Below are 15,270 nucleotides of genomic sequence, written 5' to 3'. Positions count from 1 at the left end.
ATTTTAAGAACAAAGAAAATTTCAGACGAACGCAAGAAAAATATTGTGGTACATGTTTGGAAGAACAAAAAAAACATACAAAATTATACGAGGAATCGAGGGATCAAACTTACAAGTCACATCATGAAGCTGTAGGAGAGAGTCATTAAGCAACTACTAAGACAAAAAACGAGTGTATTAGAAAATCCATTCAGTTTTATACCAAGAAAGTTAACAATTGAGACTATTTTCCTACTCAGACAATGGATTGAGAAGTTTAGATAGAAGAAAAAATACGTCCACATAGTTTTCATTGATTCAGAGAAAGCACATGATATGATACTCAAAGAGTTAATTTGGTACGTGTTAGAAAGAAAAAAAAAGTCTCTTGAGGATATATCGACATGGTGCTAGACATGTACAAGGAAGCGTAACTAATGGGTGAGGAAAATTAGTGGAGAGACAAATGATTTTTTAGTGATAGTAGACCTACATTAGGAGTCAGCATTAAGCCTTCATCTCTTTGTTTTGGTTATAGTCAAGTTAACAAGGCTCTCATAGGATGATGTACCATGGTGTATGTTATTTGCAAATAACATAGCTCTAATTGATGAACAAGAGATGGTGTCAACACAAAGTTATAACTTTAGACTGATGCTCTATACTCTAAAAGTTTAAACCTAGCCGAACTAAGACATATTATATGGAATGCAATTTTAGTAATAATAGGGGTAGAAACAAAGAATTAGTTAAGATTGATGCCAAATAAGTACCTAAAAGATATTATTTTCCATATCTTAAATCGCTACTCCATGAGAATAAAGAGATTAAAGAAGGTGTCACACATAAAATTAGAGCTATGTGGACAAAGCGGAGATATACTACAAAGTCATAAATGATCGCCGCATACCAATAAAACTAAAAGGGAAGTTCTATAGGACGACTGTAAGACCATCCATGTTTTATAAGGCAGAATGTTTGGCAGTCAAACAACAATATATTCATAGAATGAGTATAGCTTAAACGAGGATGTTAAGATGATGGGTGACAAGACAAGAAAAGATACAATTTGAAATGAATACATTGCATGAACTTAGGGGTGGATCCAATAGGCGATAAAACGAGATGAAGTTGGTTTAGGTGGTTTAGCCATGTGCAGCATCGACCTAAAACAACAACGGTTAGGAGGCACGATTTGGTTTCGGTAGAAGACTCTAAAAGGGTAAGAAGAAGGCTAAAAAGGGCATGGATGAAAGTAGTTAGAAAATATATGGTGACCTGTGGCTGATCAAGGGTGTAACCTCTGATAGAGTAGAATGGAATAACAAGATTTGTATAGTTGACCCCAAATATTTGAGATAGTGCACAAATGATGATGATGACGATGTTAACCGCACGTGCACACATGCACACTCTTAAGACGCACCTACAAATTTTATCATAACATGTTAATTTTGGTGAAAAATTATTAAGGTTATCTCAAAATATATTTTCATATCAAATTATAAAATTTTAAAATCCAAAAATAGTTAAAATCTAGCAGATCTATAAACATATAAAAATATTAAAAATAGACGGTCTAAATAGTGTATTGTAAGATACACTATTTCTGGGACTCAAATTTTTTATTTTTACTTTCATATTCATACATCTCGATGTCGAGATGATCAATTAGATATTTTTTCAACATTAAAACAACATTTTCCAATGGATTTTTGAGGTGCATATGTAATTCTATATTTTAAGGTCGCAACCTTATATAAATTTTTTTCATTCATATATATATATATATATATATATGGGATGCGGTTTGTATAGAGCCTAGGCTCTAAACAATCAAATTAGATCCTACCTGTAAATAGTGTTGAGAAATGTGGTTTCAATACTAGAAATCTTTGTGATAGGCGTAAAATATATTTTTGTATTTATTTATAAAGTTTAAAATTTTGAAAACTTGAAAATCTTGAAAATTGACGGTCCAAAAATTCATTATAAAATACACTATTCGAAAACTTGAAATCTATTTTTTTTCTCATATCCATACATCTTGATGCCGAGATGATCAACTGGAGGATATTTGGGCATCAAAACAACAGCTTCGAGTGAATTTTTTGAGGTAGTCTCTAATTTGATTGTTTAGAGCCTAGGCTCTATATAAACTTTTCCCTAGAGCCAAGGCTCAAAACAATCAAATTAGAACATACCTAAAAAATTTCACTAGAAGAGGTTATTTTGATGCTCAAATATCCTCAATTGATCATCTGGACATCAAGATGCATGGACTTAAGAAAAAAAATGGATTTCAAGTTTTGGAAATAGTACATCATGTAATACAGTTTTGGACCGTCAATTTTTAAGTTATTCAAGTTTTCATAGATCTTCTTGATCTACACTATTTTTTAAGCTTTAAATTTTATAATTAAAGATGAAAAAAAAATATTTTAAGGCTAGTCAAAGATTTCCTATATTGAAACCACATTTCTCGACACTATTTGAAGGTGGGCTCTAATTTGATTGTTTAGAGCCTTGGCACTATACAAACCACATATATATATATATATATATATATATATATATATATAGGAAAACACTACGCAATGCCTAGAGGCGAAAATGGACAGTGATTTCGCCTACCCCCATCACCGTCCAAAGTTCATCGTACGGCCACGATTGTCCGGTACTGTTTCATTTTTCATTTTTTTCTACAAATCGAAATGACCCGTGTATTCATAAAAAATAGTGGAATCTTCAAAAATTATAAAAAACATATTTTACATGAAAAAATTGACCAAAACACCCCTGAAAAGTTTTTGGGGTATTTTGATCAAATTTTTTTTTACAGATAATTTTTTTTATATTTTTATTAGATGCGCCTCAGTAAGATGTATATATTCTCCAATTTTCAGGTCATTTCAATTTGTAGAAAAAAAATGAAAAAAAAAATACTACTGAACAACCGTAACCACATAATGAATTTGAACGATGATGAGAGTAGGTGAAATCACTATTTATTTTCGCCTATAGGTGTTGGAAAGACTATATATATATTAGAATTGAACATTTTGCTCTAGAAATAAATGCCAATTAATTAGTATTTAGTATATTTTATGTGAACTATAATTGAAAACCCGTGGTCCATATCAAAATTGCCCTATCCGAATTGGGAACTATAGTGACCAGGCCAGTTCCCATGACACTTACCCATTCCCTAGTAGAATTGACCAGTTATATCGAGAAACTGTGCACTCCAAACAGGTCAGATTGCCCATTTTTTTTTTTATCATTTTTTTATTTTTTTTTTATTTTTTATATTGTTTATTAATTGCTTTTCACCCAAAAGAATGAAAGGTGGACTATGTGATAAAGCACAATGTATATAAATTTATTTTTATTTCTTTTTACCAGCAATATCACTTACAATGTTTAATTATAATTAAAATCACTTTTGAAAATAATAAATAAACAAAAGCGGTTCTCTCTTGCTACCACTTAAATACAACTCATTTATTCAATAAATAAAAATTTGACACATTACTTTATGGGAATATAATAAGCACAACAAAAACATAAAATAAAGCAAATAAAGTTATCGAAGATTACCTCAACCAGGCTTAGTACACCACAAATCGAGTCTCGTCCTTCCAATGGTGGTCAGGATCAATGGTCAATCTCGATTCTACTAAATACGATAAAACCCACAAAAAGTATATGGATCTTATATTGAACCAAAGTGCTTAGGCCTCGCTACCTTAGCTTAACTTAAGCCCTTTTGGCTTAATCTAGTAAGATGAGAGAGAACCTTCATTGGTTGGGGCGTACCCCCCTTAGAGAGAAAAGGGAAAGGTTTTTATACTTCCCTTACAACATAGAAGATTTATGCTTCCCCTACCATCTAGCCATCCAAATTTGATCAAGAGAGTCACACACCGTTTGATCTTAAATCCGGCGTCTCAAAGTATTTTATTTTTAGTTTTTTTATACAAATTTTATGGATATGAAATTTGGTACGTGCCATCTTATCATTGGGGCGCACTTATAAAAATATTAAAAATAATTTTTCGATAAAATATAATGATCAAAATACCCGTTGAAACTTTCAGGAGTATTTTTATTGAAAATATTTTTTATATTTTTTGCTAGTTCAAGTTAATAGAGGATCAGACGTCCAAATTTTGGTATCAAAATAGTTTATACAAAAAAATTAAAAATAAAATAGTGTAGAGACGTGACATTGTGATTGGGGCAATCTTAACCCTCCAATCAGAATAGACGGTGGAATAAAGGGAAGTATATAAGTTTTATGATGTAGGAGAAGCATAGAAAGCTTTCCCAAGAGAAAAAACCTTAGTGGGGTATGGCCCCCTAGAGAGAGAATAGAGAAAGTAAAAACAGCTTAGAGAGAGATATAAGAGGAGAGGTGTAGAGATTTAGGGGAGATGGGACCCCTATTTATAGATTTTATAAACCTTAGCGTTGGCTATTTTAGTGAGTTCAAATCGTGACCATTGATCTAATGAGACTTGTGAAATAAGAGATGTTAGTCATCCATTTTTTATATCCACTATCAAGATTTAAATGGAATGTGCTAGAACTTTTATCTTCTATTTCCTAAATCTATTCCCATCAAATATTCAAATTAACAAAATATAGACATGCTTTCTCTTTTTATTGATGTTCTGTCACACCCCAAGTTTACTAACATTCATGAGGTGCGACAGACTATTATTATACTATCTATATATATAACAAATTTAAAATTTCTACTACTATATTCGTACTAAAACAGATTTTTTCATTTGTTTTAATCTGTGCAAAGTCTACCCACAATCGATATTAACATGAAGGACTAGATATATACATCTCTTGATAGAGCAAAAATTACAATGGTGCATTTTATCAAAAGTTACAAGGGGAATGTCATTCATACCTACAAATTCTTCAAAGATGGTCCTGCTGTATTCGAACTATGAGACTGCAATTACCTTGAAAAATATTTACTATAGTTTGATGTCAGTAAGTGATCATCATGGTCCTAAAAATAATCATGGTTTGAAGATATAAATATTTTCTGAAGAATGTATGTTAAAAACCATTTATAGATAACAATTGCACTTTCACAAATACATAGTTAAACATAATCCAAATGATTGAAATGCATATAAACATTTTAACAAAAATGCATAATTCAAAAGATTTCACAAAATACCCTACTGGCATCCCAAGTAGATCACTTATATACCCCACCAACGTCCTAATGGGTCCAAACAATCCCTACAGGTCCAAACATACCTCACCGACGTACCGGATGAATGCGAATAGCCCCTACCGGATAGGTCTAAACAATCCCTGCAGGTCCAAACATACCTCACCGGCGTCCCGGATGAGTCCAAATAGTCCCTACCAAAGTAACCGGATAGGTCCTAACAATTCCTGCAGGTCCAATCAGACCTCACCGACGTTCCGGATGAGTCCAAATAGTCTCTACTGACATAACCGGATAGGTCATAACGATCATTGCAGGTCCACTTATATTCAAGTTATCTTTGAAACTCTTTAAACATCAGAAAACAACAATATCATATATGAGAAGTATCATTGAAAACATTTACATGAATTCACATGAAGCAATTTAATAACAATCACTTCCATTGAAATATCTGTAAGTAGCCAGTCAAACATTTTGGGCAATAATTCCATAAAGTTTGAGACATTTTTGAAATGTAACATGATAAATATTCTATTATTAATAAAAGAACTCTCATAAAAATCCATAAGTAAATACATAATTCTCAACGGTTTAATATCCTTAACAATAAACAGATGTATCACAAATCATGTTACATAAACATGTAAAACTTATAACACAAAATTCCAAATTTTTAACCAGCTGTTTTGCAGGAAAAGTAAGGCCACTTGTACATAATACTTACAATATCAAAATTCATACCGATAAAAAGAAATACGGAAACAACAATTTTTAAATAACTATTTTATAAGAAATTGTGATCGCTCACACATAAAACTTATAAAATAAAGATGATGGACTAAAATAACACAATTGTATTAGAAGCAAACTACTTTTCAGGAGAATGAGACCACTTACTTATGTGTCAGTTTGAGAAGAGGAATTGCGGAGACCATTTTCACTTTTAGAGTCTTTGCTCCATTTCTGAAACTATAGGTAACAGTTTGCGGCCCCTTGGCATTACAGGGACTAGGCACAGTGCGTAACCAGGAAGAAGACAAGATGATAGATTTGCCATTAATGGAACCGCAAGAAATGATACCTTCACTCTTAAAGCTACTATGACTATCCAATAACAAATTTTCTTGAAATCTGGAAAAGAAAAGCAAAATTGTTCTCATGGCGGAAACCCAATGGCAGCCATGAGTAGTGTATTCAAAGGCTAGCTTCATTATTCTCTATGACCCAACTATTTACAGGGTTTTCACTCCAAACAGGGAAAGCCACGAAGCTTAATGCTATGAAAGAGAAAAGACAGGGCAGGGATTATGAGAGGTTTAGAGAGAGAGAGAGAGCGTGTGGTGCCGCAGTGCAAGCAAGAGTGTGATGAGAGGTATAAGATAGAGACTTTCTAAAGTTAAAATACCTTTTTAGAGGGAGAGAGAGAGTATAGCATGAGAGAGAGTTTTTAAAATGTTAACACCTTTTATAAAATGTGTCTTAACTATATGAACGTGATTTGTTGGGTTGCCACGATAAGGTAGTAAACATCTCGTTTAAAATAAAACATAGTGTAAAGGAAGTGTAGACCATAAGGTCTACACTATAAAAAATAGACTAGCACCAACTTAAACAAAAATAATACCAATCGATTAGAAATATTTTGTTAAAGCACAGCATTACCAGCGCTTGTAATCTAGGCCAGCCAGTTGTAAGCATTTTATTTTATTTTATTTATTTATTTATTGTTTATATCTATCAACACTATTAATATTATGTTTTAATTTCATAAATTTTAGGGTCTTCAAATGTTCATTCCTTATTTATTCAATCAAAATATCTTGATTCATATGACATACTAAATTCATTATATTACCTCTTAAGCTAAGGAAGCTTTGTACAAAAATATAGAAAGCCAACTAGCCAAGTGACTTGAACCAAAATATGGTAAGCCAACCTTCCACGGGTGGGGTGTGACACCCTAGGTGGTCCCTCATGGGCCCCACCCAATTCTATCACGTGCTTTAATTTAAAAGGCCCCATCCCTTGCAGTATGTGCCTCATATTTTAGTAAATATTTAAATTGATTTTTAGAATTTAAAAATAGAACTTATTTCTCTTATATTATTTAAAATATTGGGAATTGATTTTTTTTATATTATACAAGAGAATTACAAAAATTCAAATAATCATTCTTAATATTGTATAACATTAAATTAATTTTGATGGGAATCAAATCCACATAGGTCTAGGAATTATGAATATACTAGAGCACTCTACCTGCTACTGTGGACCACAATCTATACTAGTTTTCTCAAATCGACCCAACGGTTCCCATGATACAGTCAAGTGCATAATTAAGCCACCAAAGTCAGCCAATAGGCTAAGGGACATAATCCTAATCTATGAACTATAGGTTTTCCCTAGAGATAAATCCATGGTCCCCTAGACCATGATGTAACCACGGCTTCAGGGTGCATAGGGTTAATCTCTCGCACATGTACACATTTCACTCTCAATAGTGGATTGCTTTCTTGATACGACTATCTATGTATATGTCGTGTGATAGTATAATGATAAGGCTCTGGTTCAATCTCTAAATATCAACCATCACACACAAGGGCCACACAGTCCCTCGACACACTCATCCTGGCAACTCCGACCTCACCAAGGAATGACCCACTGAACTCTCATCGGTTTAACTCTATGCCCAAGTACCTTGGGCTTTTCAACTCGACTGACCTAACACATTGAGCCAAATCCGAGTATTGCTAAGTAGCATTTGTCTAGTATAGTCCACAATAGAACCACACTCTCACTGAGTTTATATTTCATTATATAAAATATTTATACAGGCTCTCATAAGGTTTTTAATGGCCACATAAACCCAACAAAAAATTGGTTGGCTCACCTCCAGGTTGGCTATATGCTAGTCCAAATTAATTTTCCATATGACCGGTTCATTGGATCCATATGGGTTTTGCATTTGAATATGTTGAGGCATGTGAGTTGAGAACCTTGCTTATTATGCCAATTGTTCGTGACAGAGTTTGAGATTAGGGGTGAGAGCGGGTCGGATCGGGGCCGGATCCGAACAGATTCAGATCTAGATCCGAATAGTATATATCGGATTCAGGTTCAAACTAGATCCTGGATATTCAAATCCAGATTATATATAAAGTAATGATCCTATAGGACCCTCCCTCGCCTATGTGTGTAGGACCCCAAAGGATCACCATTAAAGTTGGCACGGATCTCTAAAAAAATTATCACACATATGGGACTTGACTTTCTATAGATATGTGCTAAATTTAATGGTGATCCTTTGGGGTCCTACACATATTGGTGGGGGAGGGTCCTATAGGATCATTTCTCATACATATATATATAGGGTTGGATCGAGTTTTGGATCCAGATCAGATCCACCTGCACTTGGCTCTCAAATTCGGACCTTTTGGGTTCGGATCCGGATTTCAGATCTAAATTTTGGGTCGATACCAAGATTAGAATAGGGTCCAAAATCCGGGTATCAGATCCAGATGGGGTCAATTCACCCCTATTTGAGATTATTATTAGAAGTTTGGGAAAGCTTGCTGATATTTGGGACTTAGTGACAAAATTTTTTAGAAATATCTATGCTTTATAAATGGTTTTCATTCACATGTCACAATGACAGAAAAGGCCCCACCCACAATGTCTTTCCCAAATTGGGTTGGCAAATCTCATGGTTAGCATTAAATGGAAGCACACGGCAGTCAAACATCATTAAGAGGTGAATCAAAGAAGCCAAAAGATTTTCTACACCCTCGCGAGTAGCAAGTCCATTTACTCCCTTGGAGAAACCCGATCTAGAATTAATTTTAGGACTCTAAATTTTGGAAGGTAACCTCTTCAACTCATAGATTAACTTTACTATTTTTTTTTTTAATTGTACCATCTATGCACTTAAAAAACTAATGTCTCAAGATTAAATAGAGACCATCTAATTTTTGTATTGTGGGATCTAAAAATTAAAAAACTCAAATTTCAATTTTTTTTTTTTAGAATAATCATCTACAAATTCTTAAGCGGTTTCTAAAATATCAAATTGAAAAAGATCCCCCAAATAGATCTTTTGCCGAGGAAGTACAAATAAACTATGATCCCCAGGATAGGGGTGGCAACGGGTTGGGTCAAACAAGACCCAGACCTGGACCCGACTGGACTCCACCCCAAAATTAAAATTTATATGTATATAACTATATTTAAATATATTTTATATATTGAGACCTGAAAAATATTATTAGACCTAGACTAGACCCGAATAATATTCGGGCCTAAGATTTGGATCCGAACCCCACCCGTTGAGTCAAATTTTTTTATTTATATTCAGATTAAGATCGGGTCTACACCTCAGGTCCCAAATCAGGTCCGAGTCCATTGCCAACCCTCTCCGAGGAAGCATAATATACGTGTTCATCAAAGAATAACCTCGGCATAATTCTTGACAGAGAGAGTGTGTGTGTGTGACGTGGCCTCACAGATTTGTCCTTTTCGGGACAAAAAGTCCCACTTTTGAACATCCTTGTCAAGAGCTTATTTTAATGCATGGGGTATGAATGATGTTAAACATAGAACATGGTTTGAATTGTTGGCTCGCTTGACTATGCTCCCCTTCCCACGTGCAAGCCCATTCCTAATACTTGGCTGATTTGATATGGCACCGCACCCTCTCTGGGTTGGGTGGTTAGTATGATTGAGTGAATCTCCTTGTCCTTACACAATTCACATTTCACATGCCCTATTTTGTCCTTCTTTACCCTAAAGTCCTATGGAAAACTGTGAAGGGTAATTTTGAGAATTAATATGGTCATTTTCCTAGAGAATGAACGGTTGTTGGAGATGAAGGTGCATTGGTTACGACTCTTCTCCCTGTCATTCCGTTACACGTCCAATCGTCGTGTCCGTTCATTTGTAGTTTTGTTAGGAAGAGTATTTTATTTAGGGTGCGGTTTATATGAGGTTGCAACCTTTAACAATTTCGTACTTCCAAATTTTATCGTAATATATAATTTTGGTAAAAATTATTTTTAAGATTATCTCAAAATTTAATTTTATATCTAGCTATAAAATTTTTAACTTCAAAAATGATTAAAATCAAGTAGATCTACAAACATATGAAAATCTTGAAAATGGATGGTCTAGATAATGTATTGCAAGATGCACTGTTATTTGAACAAATTATTTTTTGTTTTTTCATATTCATATATCTCGATGTAGATATGATCAATTAAATATTTTTTCAACATTAAAACAACCTTTTTGGACAGATTTTTTAGATGCATCTGTAATTCTACATTTTAAGGTTGCAACCTTATATAAACTTTTTCTTTTTTTTAATGTACTTAGCATTTATTGGACATTTGTTACCCTATTTTGTAATTCAAATTGTTTCTAGCGAGGGCATTTTTCCTCATTAGAAAAGGTAGAATAGATGTCTCTATAAAAAAAAAATAGTGGCATTCTATTCGTAGTTAAAAGCTAATAACTTATCCATATGATTATGTCATACTTCATGTGGATGATGTTATTTTCCAGTTAATATATTTTTTTCTACCAAGAATTTTTAATTTATCGTGAATTGAAAACCTAAAATACTCCTAGACAAAAAAGTCGCTACATTGTAAAATAAAGGTACCAAATGTCTAAAAATATTGAGTACATAAAGAAAATACTCCTATGTTGGACTATACTAACAAACCGTTTGATATTTTAGAAACTTGAATATTTTTTTAATATTTTTCTTAAAAAATTTGACAATAACAATATTTAATATCACCTAAGACCCCCACTTCGCCCCCTCTCAAATGATGTATGGCGTATCATATTTGAAATGATACTTTAAAGTTAGTACTTTTGAAACTCATATCTATATCAGATATTGCTATAAGTATTTGTCTCTTCGTATCATAACATTATATTTGAAATGATACTTCCATATGCACCCGAGTCATACCTCGTAACATTTGAATCCCAGTTAAACCACCAAAGAATAAATACATGGAGTAAAGATGATGTAAAAGGTAACATTTGAATCCCAGTTAAACCACCAAAGAATAAATACATGGAGTAAAGATGATGTAAAAGTAATGTAAGGAGCCTAGGTCAGTCTATTTTTCATGTCTATGGAAAAGGCTCCAAGGGTCTTCAATAAAGAGTGAAAACTAAGAGAGGATATTCTTCTTTCAAATAATAATAATATATATATATAAATTTTTTTTTTAAGAAGTAGAAAAGACAATTGAATGGGACCATATTCTTCCCCTAAAAAGAATGAAAATAATAATGAGTACAATGAATGAGCCATGCATGTCACCCTTGGAAGGTCCTGTCTTGAAGGATCACTTCCCTCTTATTTGTATCTAAACTAAAGACATTAAAAGGGAGCCAACGTATGGCGTGATGCTTGCGTACGGCTAGCTCATTCATGGCTAACTTTAATTGCGCAACGTTGTTGGGTGCCAAAAGGTATTCTATTCCTATTGGAGTAGCATGTCCATTTAGAATTAATTTTAGGATCCTAAACTGTGGGATGTAATCCCTCTAACCTGTAAATTAACGTTAATAAAAAATTTCCTAATTGACCCTCTATGTACTTGAAAAAAATAATACCTCGAGAGATTTTTCTTTTTTTCTTTTACTAGAGTACAGAAATTTTATTGCTTAATTGACAAGTACATTAAACTCAAAGAAATAAAACATTCGAAACTTGAAGGGATTGGAGCTCAACACCCCTCTTTACTAATGTATTAGCTATTTTATTAGCTATTGTATTAGCCTCCCTATAAACATGTCTAGAGGAGGTATGCAATTGGTTACCAAGCTCCATCACACTCATCCATTGTGTCCAAACCGCTATGGAGGTCTAGAAACTCTGTTACTCCAGTTAACAACATTTAAGGAGTCTGCTTTTATTATGCACGGTTGGTCCACTCTCCTTTGCATTAGTATTTTTAGGCCTTGCAATAATGCAACCAACTCTCGGTTTCATTCATAGTTGGTTCTCCACAAAGTCCTGCCAAACAAAAGATAATCTCCCCTATCTGAATTTCTAATTACACCACCAAATCTTGCTGGCCTCATATTGCCCAACGAACTACCATCAAAATTTAACTTCAAAGTTCCCACCACAGTAGTTCCCATCTTCCTTCAGGTCTGATCCTTATCATTTTCTGCATCGTGAGGTTTGAAAGATTTACTTCCTTATCCACCTTTGATACTCCAAAACCGTATTTAATTATTGAAAACCAATTCCACATTGTATGCAGAATTATCCTTTGCACCGTATCACTCTCCATTATAGCCGATTCAAATACCTGTCTATTCCGCTCCAGCCAAACCTCCCAAAGAACTGTTGCCCCCACCAACTTGCCAAATTTTTCCTCCAGCCTTTGGCAAGCCATCAATGCTTAGGTGGTCAATTTTATGAGTGCATCTACGAGGCAAAGTGATAGCAATCTCCAATTTTCTTGAAGGATCACTTCCCTTTTATTTGCATATACACCAAAAACATTAAAAGGCAGCAATCATATGGCGTGATGCTTGCTTATCGCTAGCTCATTTATAGCTAACTTTAATTGCGCAACATTGTTGGGTGCCAAAATATATTCTACTCCCTGGGGAGTACAATGTCAATTTAGAATTAATTTTTGGATCCTAAATTTTGGGGATGGAATCTTTTCAACCCATAGGTTAATTTTAAAAAAATTTCCTAATTGACCATGTATGCACTTGAAAAAATAATGTATTCAGAGATCTAAGTGTTAAACAACTCAAATTTCTCATTTTTTTGAGAATATTCATCTTAGTAATTCTTAAGTAGTTCTCAAAATTTTAGAATTAAAAAAATCCACAAACCGAGAGAGGAGCAGAAGTAAACTACGCTCCCAATGGACCATGGTATATGTGCTCTTGTTGGGCTATACATAATGCTTTCTCTCTCTGTCTCTCCACCCAAAATTTTGTAGCTTGGTTTGAATGACCATGTATGCACTTGAAAAAAATAATGTCTTCAAAGATCTAAGTGTTAAAAAACTAAAGTTTCTCATTTTTTTGAGAATAATCATCTAATAATTATTCAGTAGTTCTCAAAATTTTAGAATTCAAAAAATCCATAAACCGAGAGAGTAAGTAGAAGTAAACTGCACTCCCAAAGGGCCATGGTATATGTCCTCTTGTTGGGTTATACATAATGCTTTCTCTCTCTTTGTCTCTTCACCCAAAATTTTGCAGCTTGGTTTGAATGTGCATAGCAAGTGCATGTATGAGCATGTGAATGCATGCTGCCAATGTTTATGTATCGAATTGATTCTATCATTTGTCCAATCAAAGAGGGAAAATGAGGTTGGGGGACCAAACTTCATTTTTTGTCCATCAATTGGAAGTAGGATCACAAAATGCTTCATGCTACAATTTCGATCAAGTAACGTGGATTATTTGTCCATCAATTTTAACGAGGACCACATATGCTTCAATAGTGGAGTTCCTTTCAAGTAACGTTTGTTATGGACTCTATGTGTGACATAGACATGGATGGATAGGTGCAATAGGCTTCGACATGACCGCATTGTTAGAAAAGCTAATTTCATGATTGGCATTCAAACATGACAATAATAATAATAATAATAATAATAATAATAAAGTACCTCTATTTTTTGATAAGAATGGAGTCGGACTTCATCATAGAGCTCGTTGGTACTACCGTCAAGGCCCCAACCCATTCTCATTCAAACATGATAATAGGCATACATTATTTAAGAAAGGGGGAGATAAGACTTTGGATGATAATAAGTACTTATATAATGAGATTTCAATAATTAAATATTATAAAAAAATGTATAGGTTTCTAAAGTGTTAGACACAAGTATCATATATTTGGTGTATTATTAAACCCAAAAAAACTGCAGGAACGTCTAATAAATAAAAAGGATTGCAGTCAAGGCCTGCTAAATGTTGTAAAATGGTATTCCATTACGACTAACATGATAACATCGCTTTAGGATAGTACAGTCCATATCAATAGCTTCAAATAGTTCCAAGGAATCGCCCTCATACATTGAATAAAAGTCATGTAATGCATGGTTTTTCTCAACCAAGAGGGAGGTAAGCTATATGTATATATCTATAGAGTGATGAAGAAAAGGCATACACCAATCAGTCATCCATTCCATGAAATAATTGAAAGAGGACTCGTGTGATCTGGCCGGAGTATATAATTAATATTTTTCTTCTTTTTTCATGTCTTTTTCTTTTCTTCACGGCCTAAATCACATATAAGTAGTATTTTTACAATATAATAACTTCAAATAAAATAAAATAAAAGAATACAATAAGATCTCAAGAACATGAAACCATTCAAAACCTCACTTTTCATTAACAAAGAAAAAGACACAACCTATGCCTGAGAATAAAGAAGCCAATAAGTAAATAAGCAATAAACAAAAGAGGGTGCCGAAGATTACCTCGACCGGGCTTCTTACACCACACACTGAGTCACCACCTTCCGATGGTGCGGGATCTAATGGTCAACCTTCAATATCAACTGAGAAAACAAGTTTTGGATAAAGCACACCAATGGAACATGAACCCTTTTGAACACAAATTCAAACCTTAGATGAACCTCTTTGATAACCTAGTTTGATATATAGCTTCTTTTTCTATCAAAACCCAAAACACATAATGCCAATGTGAGATGAGAGATGGAGAAATGAGACAACCACCACGAGAGAGGTACAATGGGGTGTTCTCCCCTTAGGGTTTATTTGAGGGTGAGAGAGTGTTTCCAAGATGAGAGAGAGAGTTTCTAGAGTGGGGTGTGCCCCCTAGATGGATGAGAGAGAGAGAGATAGAAAGTTTCCAGGTTGTAGAGATTTGGGTAGGTGTTTACAATGAAAATGTTACAAATCTTCCGATTAAGATCTCTCGAATTTTAATACCTTAAACTAATTAAAAAGATGTAAATAAAGTGGTAGAGAAAGTGAGACAGATTGAATTCAGATCTGAGGCCAGATTTACCCGGAAAAGAGCAGTTCTACTTTCAGATATGTGACAGAGCCAACATGATACAG

This window comes from Amborella trichopoda, chromosome 12, assembly GCF_054954075.1.
Source record: "Amborella trichopoda isolate Santa Cruz 75 chromosome 12, AtrichopodaSantaCruz75HAP2 v2.0, whole genome shotgun sequence".
In the NCBI taxonomy this organism is placed as follows: Eukaryota; Viridiplantae; Streptophyta; class Magnoliopsida; order Amborellales; family Amborellaceae; genus Amborella; species Amborella trichopoda.
This window is presented reverse-complemented; position numbering follows the sequence as displayed.